Source organism: Rhagoletis pomonella, unplaced genomic scaffold, assembly GCF_013731165.1.
Source record: "Rhagoletis pomonella isolate Grant_MI unplaced genomic scaffold, Rhpom_1.0 Rhpom_scaffold_00004, whole genome shotgun sequence".
Classification (NCBI taxonomy): domain Eukaryota; kingdom Metazoa; phylum Arthropoda; class Insecta; order Diptera; family Tephritidae; genus Rhagoletis; species Rhagoletis pomonella.
The window spans coordinates 81,772,580-81,781,351 of NW_023458558.1; positions in this window are offsets into that span (position 1 = coordinate 81,772,580).

Below are 8,772 nucleotides of genomic sequence, written 5' to 3' on the forward strand. Positions count from 1 at the left end.
TCACATATGCATTATTTCGGTTTTCATCCGAAACTGTGCATGTATGCTTTATTTCGGTTTTTGCCATATGCATTATTTCGGTTTTGAACTGAAATTGTGCATGCATGCATTATTTCGGTTTTTGTTTTATGCATTATTTCGGTTTTCTAACGAAAGTGTGCATATGGATAATTTCGTTTTTTCTAATATGAATTATTTACTTCTACTTAGTAAGGGTTTTAATCCCTAAGCGCGGCTGAAAGCCGCCTACGCAGAGAAAAGTTCTGCGCAAAAATACGTCCGCCCTTCTTTTCCGGCAATATAGAAAGGAGAATTCTACTTAGTAAGGGATATAATCCCTAAGCGCGGCCGAAGGCCGCCTACGCAGAGAGAAGTTCTGCGCAGAAATACTTCCGCCCTTCTTTTCCGGCAACACAGAAAGGAGAATTCTACTTAGTAAGGGTTATAATCCCTAAGCGCGGCCGAAGGCCGCCTACGCAGAAAAAAGTTCTGCGCAAAAATACTTCCGGCCCCCTTTTCCGGCAACACAGAAAGGAGAGTTCTACTTAGTAAGGGTTATAATCCCTAAGTGCGGCCGAAGGCCGCCTACGCAGAAAGAAGTTCTGCGCAAAAATACTTCCGGTCCCCTTTTCCGGCAACACAGAAAGGAGAATTCTACTTAGTAAGGGTTATAATCCCTAAGCGCGGCCGAAGGCCGCCTACGCAGAAAGAAGTTCTGCCCAAAAATACTTCCGGTCCCCTTTTCCGGCAACACAGAAAGGAGAATTCTACTTAGTAAGGGTTATAATCCCTAATCGCGGCCGAAGGCCGCCTACGCAGAAAGAAATTCTGCGCAAAAGTATTTCCGGCCCCCTTTTCCGGCAACACAGAAAGGAGAATTCTACTTAGTAAGGGTTATAATCCCCAAGCGCGGCCGAAGGCCGCCTACTCAGAAAGAAGTACGTTTGCACTTGCATGTATGCACTATTTCGGTTTTTGTCATATGCATTACTTCGGTTTTGAGTCGAAACTGTGCATGTATGCATTACTTCGGTTTTTGTCATATGCATTATTTCGGTTTTGAACCGAAACTGTGCATGTATGCATTACTTCGTCTTTCTCATATGCGTTATTTCGGTTTTCAAACGAAAGTGTGCATGTATGCATTATTTAGGGTTTTTCATATGCATTATTTCGGTTTTCAAACGAAAGAGTGCATATGCATAATTTCGGTTTTTCTAATATGCATTATTGCGGTTTTCAACCGAAACTGTGCATATATGCATTATTTCGGTTTTTTTTCATATGCATTATTTCGGTTTTCAACCGAAACTGTGCATATATGCATTATTTCGGTTTTTTTCGTATGTATTATTTCGGTTTTTTTCAAATGCATTATTTCGTATGCACAGTTTCCATATGCACAATTTCAGGGTGCCTCAATTGCCCCCCGCTGCATCCCTTTTTCGATAGTTCCGAACTAGTCCTAAATTCTATAGTTCCGAACCGGTGACAGGTAATAAGATCAACGGAAATAAGGTCAATTGACTTTATTTCCCACCCTGGTGCGAAATAAAGTCAATTGACATTATTACCTTTTTAAAAACGAAATAAAATCAATTGACGTTATTTCTCTTTCAAACATTAAATTTGCTTAGCTTCGCGGCGGCCCGCGTCAGCGCGCCACACCGCGCGCGTCGCGCTCGCGCTCGCGTCCCGCGTACCCAGCGCGACTGGCGCGCACACCACGTCACGCTACGCCGCGGCCCCCGCGGCCCCCCCGGCCCCCCCTTCCCGTCTCACGACGTCCTGTAACGCAGGTAGATTTATTTTTTGTATACGTTGAAATAAAATTTTTATATATTTTAAACATCGAGGGTTTATATTCAATAATACCCCCTATCTGCACACTTTTCACAAAGATGGGATTCTGATATAAAAATCCACCTAAGCTTTAACTGTCATCAGTGATATTAATGTTACCTCATATAACGACAGGTAATAAGTCCCAGATGGTTTCTAAAATCACAAATTAGTTTTTGTGCAAATTGCAGATAATGAATTCAAGCCCTCGATATTTCACATTTTTATATTTGTAAGTTATTGGAAGCAGGGATGCCAACTTGGCTCAAACCGTGCCATTTGTTCCTATTTTACTTCAAATGGCACTTAATTTTTCAATTTGGCACAAAATGCCAAAATGGCACTTTTGTAAAAAAAAATAACATTTCAATACAGTTTTGTGAAATCCTTTGCGTGCACTTCTTTTTCTCAACTAAAATTTGTATACCCGAGCGCACTTGTGCACAAGGGTATATTAATTTTGTTCACATAACGGTTGTTTGTAACAGCCAAAACGAATCGAGATAGATATAGACAAATGTATACATAAATGATCAGGATGAAAAAAGAAATCGATTAAGCCATGTCTGTCTGTCCGTCCGTCTGTCCGTCTGTCCGTCCGTCCGTGTACACGATAACTCGAGCAAAAATTGAGATATCTCAACGAAATTTGGTAAGTAGGTTTCCCTTAATCCAAGGTAGGTTGGAATTGAAAATGGGCGAAATCGGACTTTAACCACGCCCACTTCCCATATAACGGTAATTTCCAGAAATACGAAAACTGCGATATTTTAGTAACTACTGAAGATAATTCACTCAAAATTGATATTTACAATAATTTTTGGACGAAAAAAAAGAATATTATAAATTTGCCACGTAGCCACGCCTACTTATGGTTACATGTGTATATCTTGGTAACCGCTGCACCAATTTCTTCCAAACTTGGCACAGTTGTTGGCCTTCGCACAACATACCAAATGGCCGAAAATTTCTAAAATCGCTCAATAACCACGCCTACTTCCCATATAACGGTAATTTTCAGAAATACGAAAACTGCGATATTTTAGTAACTACAAGAGATAGTTCACTCAAAATTGATATTTACAATAATTTGTAGACGAAAAAAAAGAATATTATAAATTTTTGGAAAATGGGGGTAGCCACGCCCACTTATGGTTATATGTGTATATCTTGGTAACCGCTGCACCAATTTCTTCCAAACTTGGCACAGTTGTTGGCCTTGGTACAGCATAAAAAATCGCCGACACTTTTTAAAATCGGACTATAACCACGCCCACATCCCATATAACGGTAATTTAGAGAAATACAAAAGCTTCGATAAATCAGTAAATATTGAAGCTAATTTATTCAAAATTGATGCCTGCAACAATTCTTTACCAAGAAATACGTTTATGGTAAAATTTTGGAAAATGGGCGTGGCTCCGCCCACTTATGATCACATATATGTACATCGGTAACCGTTCTACTAATTTGTACCAAACTCGGTGTGGTTATTGTGCTTGCCACATATAAGCAAAACGTTGAAAATTATTGAAATCGGACTAAAATAACGGCCGCTTCTCATATAACGGTAAATTTCAGAAATGCTTGAAACTGCAATATTTCGAAATTGAAGGACGCTAATTTACTCAAAATTGATACACCCCGGTTTACCATTTAGCGGTAGGTTTCGGAAAGGTGAAGAAACATATATTTAATACTTGCGCCGGGTATTTAATGTTCGGCTCCGCCCGAACTTAGTCTTTCTTACTTGTCTAATTTATAAAGGCTTTTCGACTGGTTTATCTTATTTTATCATTGCACTTTTGTTTTGAAAATGTGGCTTCATTTTATTGCTAAATGTGAATTATTAAAAGGAATTACACCTTTTTTGGCACTTTTATTTTTCTATTTGGAACATTTTGGTACTTTTTTTATCCTCAATATGGCACCTCATAACTAAGGAGAGTTGGCAGCCCTGATTGGAAGATTTCTGCTGTGTTTTGAGGCAACAACTTGTCTGCAGTAAAAAAGCATATACTTTGTGTTTCAAAAGTGTGTGAAAACCAATCAATTAACTTGTATGATCTCGGTTCCGATATTAAATAATCAATAATTGTTTATACCCGCATTTTGGCACATTGGCTCGTTGAATTGCCATCTAATAAGTAGTGTCGTCGTTCTCCTTAGCTGCTTTTAAATGACTGCTGGCGGAGGCATAAATACAGTGTAAGAAAATTCTTTTTTTATAATTGTTTCCTTATAGAAAAGTTGGGTTCTTTTCCACCTTAGACATTCCGAATTCGTTCAAAACATGCTAATTTAAAACACAGAATTCTTTCAGTGCTCCTCCGGGGTTTTTGGACATGTACTGTTTCTTCAATTTAATAGTGTTCGCTTTATTTTTGTAGAAACGAAAAATGTTTTGCAAGTTATTGATCATTTCTCCACTCTTTTTTCAAATATTTCTCATATTCCAGCTGTGCGCAGGCGTTTAGTTTTTCGCATCGTGTTTTTACATATTCGTAATTAAAATTTTTTTTTAATAGAATCACTTGGTGGTAGTTCATGATTGTGTGTGGATTAATATCACAACACTGAGGATTTGGCAAAAGCCTTTTTCTTCTATTAAAAAACAACACTTACGGGGCAATGTTTATTGTAAGAACAACATTTTTTTCTATGAATCGACATACTTTAAGCATTGTTGACGCTATTTCCATTTGAATGAGGAAATAGCGTCAATGACTTTATTTCCAAATTTTTGTTGACTTTATTTCGCTTTTGAAAAAGTAATAATGTCAATTGACTTTATTTCGCACCAGGGTGGGAAATAAAGTCAATTGACATTATTTCCATTGACCTTATTACCTGTCACCTTCCGAACCAGTTCTAAAATCGACAGACGAAAGAAAAAAGTATCATGATTTTTTAATGTTTTTGGTTCTTCCGTGTGTGCGATTTTAGGTTATTTTGGAAGAAATATGTGTTCAATTTGACATTAAATTTGTTTGAATGATTTTAATAAATATACGTTTACATACCTTTAGCTGTAGCTGAGTTTGCAGAGGGGCTCGCTGTTAGATTCCAGACGGTCCCAAGATGTTGAAATGTTAACACAAATTTTAGTTTTGTATTACCAAGCTATGAAAAAGCATCTGCGAAGCACAGAATAGAAGCGCATTTTAACGAAAAAGCCGCCGAACACATATCTATGTAATGTAAACAAGCCCGCCGCTGCATCCCTTATTCGATAGTTCCGAACTAGTTCTAAATACGACAAATAAGATCTAGTTCGTTCTGCATCCCTTTTTCTATAGTTCCGAACCATTTCAAAAATCGTCACTTTAGATATAGATTTCTAGTGAAAAAAACTGAAAAAAAATTAGTTTTTTAAAAGTACCACTTTTCCTATCGGACTAGTTCCTTTTTGGCGATAAATACCTAGGACGGAACTAGAAATCTGATTCACTAGACCGCGGTTTCCCTGCAGGGTATGTATATAAATTAGACTGTTAAGTTTAAAATAGCATCGGTTAACTGGCGATTTTTGGTAAGGCCTTAAATCGTTTTGGTTATTTTTGAGTAGGTTAAAGATATGTTAAAAATAGATTTCGGGAATTAAGGGGTTATAGAATCGCTACCATCTTGGAAAGAAGGGTGTAAACGTGTTTCGAAATTTACAATACTTTACTAAACAACTCAGGAATACTTTTTTGCTAGCCAAAAAAATCTAAATTTTTTTGTTTACGGATTTTTTCTTGCGCCATTATTTTTCATGTTAATAAAAAGTTAGTGATACAATTTTTTTACTTTTCGAGAGGCTATTGTCCTAGAACCGTTAATTTAATCGCAATTCTAGAAATAAAGTAGGGCTAAGCATTACGATCCATTGCATTGTATTGTTTGGAACGTGAGTAAGTCACGCGCGCTATAGGGAATCTTCCGCTGCACGATTTTTTTGCCACCGATGTACATACATACATATGGGCAATAAATGAAGTCCCTAAAGCTCATATACTGATTTTCATACAAAAAAACACATTTCAATTCCCTATCCAACTCAGAAATTCCAAGCGTTACGAGGCATGTACCGTTTACTTCGGAAAAGGATTACTCTTTTTTTTATTTTTATGGAATATTCTCTCACAGCTGCGATGCCAGTGCATATCTTTATTTTTAAGTTGCTTTGAATTTGAGCATAAAAAGTCAACTCGTACAAAATTTTTAAATTATTACATATATATGTGCTCACATATATCTACGTATGTCTACCTTGATGTTACAAATTAGTTGGAAGCTTATTAATTTTTTGACTTATTAATTAAATTATTATTAATACTATAAGTACATCACATTTGTTATGAAAAGTAGCAGTTTTAATTTTTATATATATTTTATTGCAGTGAAAAATGATTTTGGTAACTTTTCTTAAGAGATTGTGGTAGTAAAAAGTTTTGGCGAGTGGCAGCCATGACTCTGAGCCGTTCTGCTTGTTTACCTATACGGTAGTGAGACGTTAGAGCACCAATTATATGAGATGTATCTTTCCTCTTTAGAGAATATAAGCTTAGAGACTTTTTTCCATGCCACCTATTTAGGCTATAAATTCGACAGGCCGTTGTTTACATCCATCTGTCACTCGAGCGAGCATTGGTAAATTCTCTTAAAAGCAGCTTGCAAGTGGCGAAAGGCATACCAATGCGTTCTTTGCCCGGAAGAATCTGCTTGTCGTACCCCCTCGCAAGTTCGTCCGCCATACAGTTACCCTCAATGTCCCTTTGACCGGGAACCCAAATGAGGTTAGGCTGTCCTGCTTAGCCATATCTTGCAGAGATCGGTGGAAGTCCAGCACAATTTTTTATTTAATTGTGATGAAGCTCACACTGGCTGTCGCTAAATATGAACACCTCTTTACCTTTAAATAAGTACGAGGTTCGTTTATAGCCTTCATTATAGCTGAGACCTCAGCCTAGAAGATGCTTCAGTAGTCCGGTAGTCGATGTGAATGGCTTAGGGCAGGGCTTCGGGAAAAGAATCCCCTCCCACTCCACCGCCAAGTTTTGAACCATCTGTGAAATTTACTAGGTAAACTACCGTATAGTATAGTATAGTAGTTTTCTGCCCACTCCTCCCTGCTTGGGATTTTCACTTCTTTTCGGAACTAGAGGTGCAACACGATAGTCTGTATAGACCGGAAGATAGCTATATTCTTCCAGAATGAAGGAGTGACCTAGCTATACCGATTCGCATTGCCTGTCTCTCTTAACCGCAGTGCAAGAGATGCCATCTGCTGACCCAATATATCTAGTGGCAGAAGATAAAAAAAACATTTAAAGCATAATTTGGCGTTGTCCGGATTGCCCCCCTCTAAAGCAGATCATACTAATTCTCTGTACTTTGCTGAGTAGAATAAGATTTGATGCCTTTCTCAAAGCCCGCCACCTACTATAAGTCCATAAAAAGAATCGCTATAACCACCGCTGTGTAGATCCAGCGGCATATACTCGGACTCAACCCCCATTTTTTACCAATGGCCCTCTTGAACGAATATAAGCACATACACCTTCTCATAACGCTGGACTATGTTCTCCTTCTAGCACAGTTTTTTGTCGAGAATGACCAGTATAATAATTTTGCTTTATTCGTAAGGCTTAAAAGTCGCCTGTTTAGTTCAGCGCGTGGACCATCTTGATACATCGCGAAGTGCCCTCTGCATTAATTCACACAGAGTTTGCAGGAACTTGCCCCTATACGCCATGGCTACGTTATCCACATAAGCAACAAACTTGGCGATTCCCCATTTCTTCTCTCGTTCACGGTTAAGTTCCAAAGCAGTGGCGAGAGCACACCACCCTGTGGTTTTCCCCTTGTCACATATCTTGAAGCCGAGTTCTCCGACGTTTTCCGTGATCACCCTGCACAAGAGCATTTGCCTTATAAACTCCACCAAAGAATTGTCTACCTCTAGTCCCCTCAAGGCCTGTATTATAGTCTCCGAATTTATATTGTAAATGTCTAGAAACGGTACAAGGCAATATTCCTTGCAACTGAAGGACTTTTCAATAAAACTGATCCGCCTATGCAGCGCGGTACGACAACACGAAAACGAATATTTGACAGCCCTGGCGCAATGCAGAATAAATAAAACATTATTTCGAGGAAAGAAAACGCTATTAGTTACTTTGTCCTTTTTAAGATCCATGTGGACTGTCGTGACAAAATATCAAAATTATGTCGAGGTCGTTAGATGGAGTTACCCGGGAGCTCGCTTCAATAGATTTAAACCCAAAAAATTTTTAAGGAGTGATTTTTCCATTATTCTTCTGTTAAGGCACTGATTTAGGAGCATTCCCTAACAATCATTCGACTCATTCGAGCCTTGCGTCTCCATAAAAATTGGTAAATATTTTACAAAACCAAATTGAACGAGAATTAGCAAATTTAAGATATGCGATTAGAGAAGTACCTATGAAAAGGTTTTTATTTTTACATCTGGACTCTTGTGATTCGAATCGAGGAGCACATATTATTTCATAACTTAAATTTTGTGGAAAAACGCAATCAAAGTTTGATCAGTTCATACAATTGGTTTACCAATAGAGAGATGGAAAGACACATATCTTCGCAATTTTTGGGAAGTTTAGTCATATGTTAGGCTGATCAAATTCTCCTTGTGAAGCTTATTAATTGTGCGTTGAAATCTCCAAAAACATAAATTTTGAATTACACCCCTATATTATTAAATATGCGATATGTACATAGATGGTTTCTGAACTTATAACTTTGCGTATAAAAACTGGGTGTGTGAGTATGAATTGAAATTAGACGTTAATGATTGTTGTTCAAATTTTAAAATAAATTTCACTAGTATTTAGTTTTTCAAAGGGTTTTTTCAACGTATTTGACGTTGAATATTCTGTGTTGCGCAAAGCATATTTAACAGGTAGC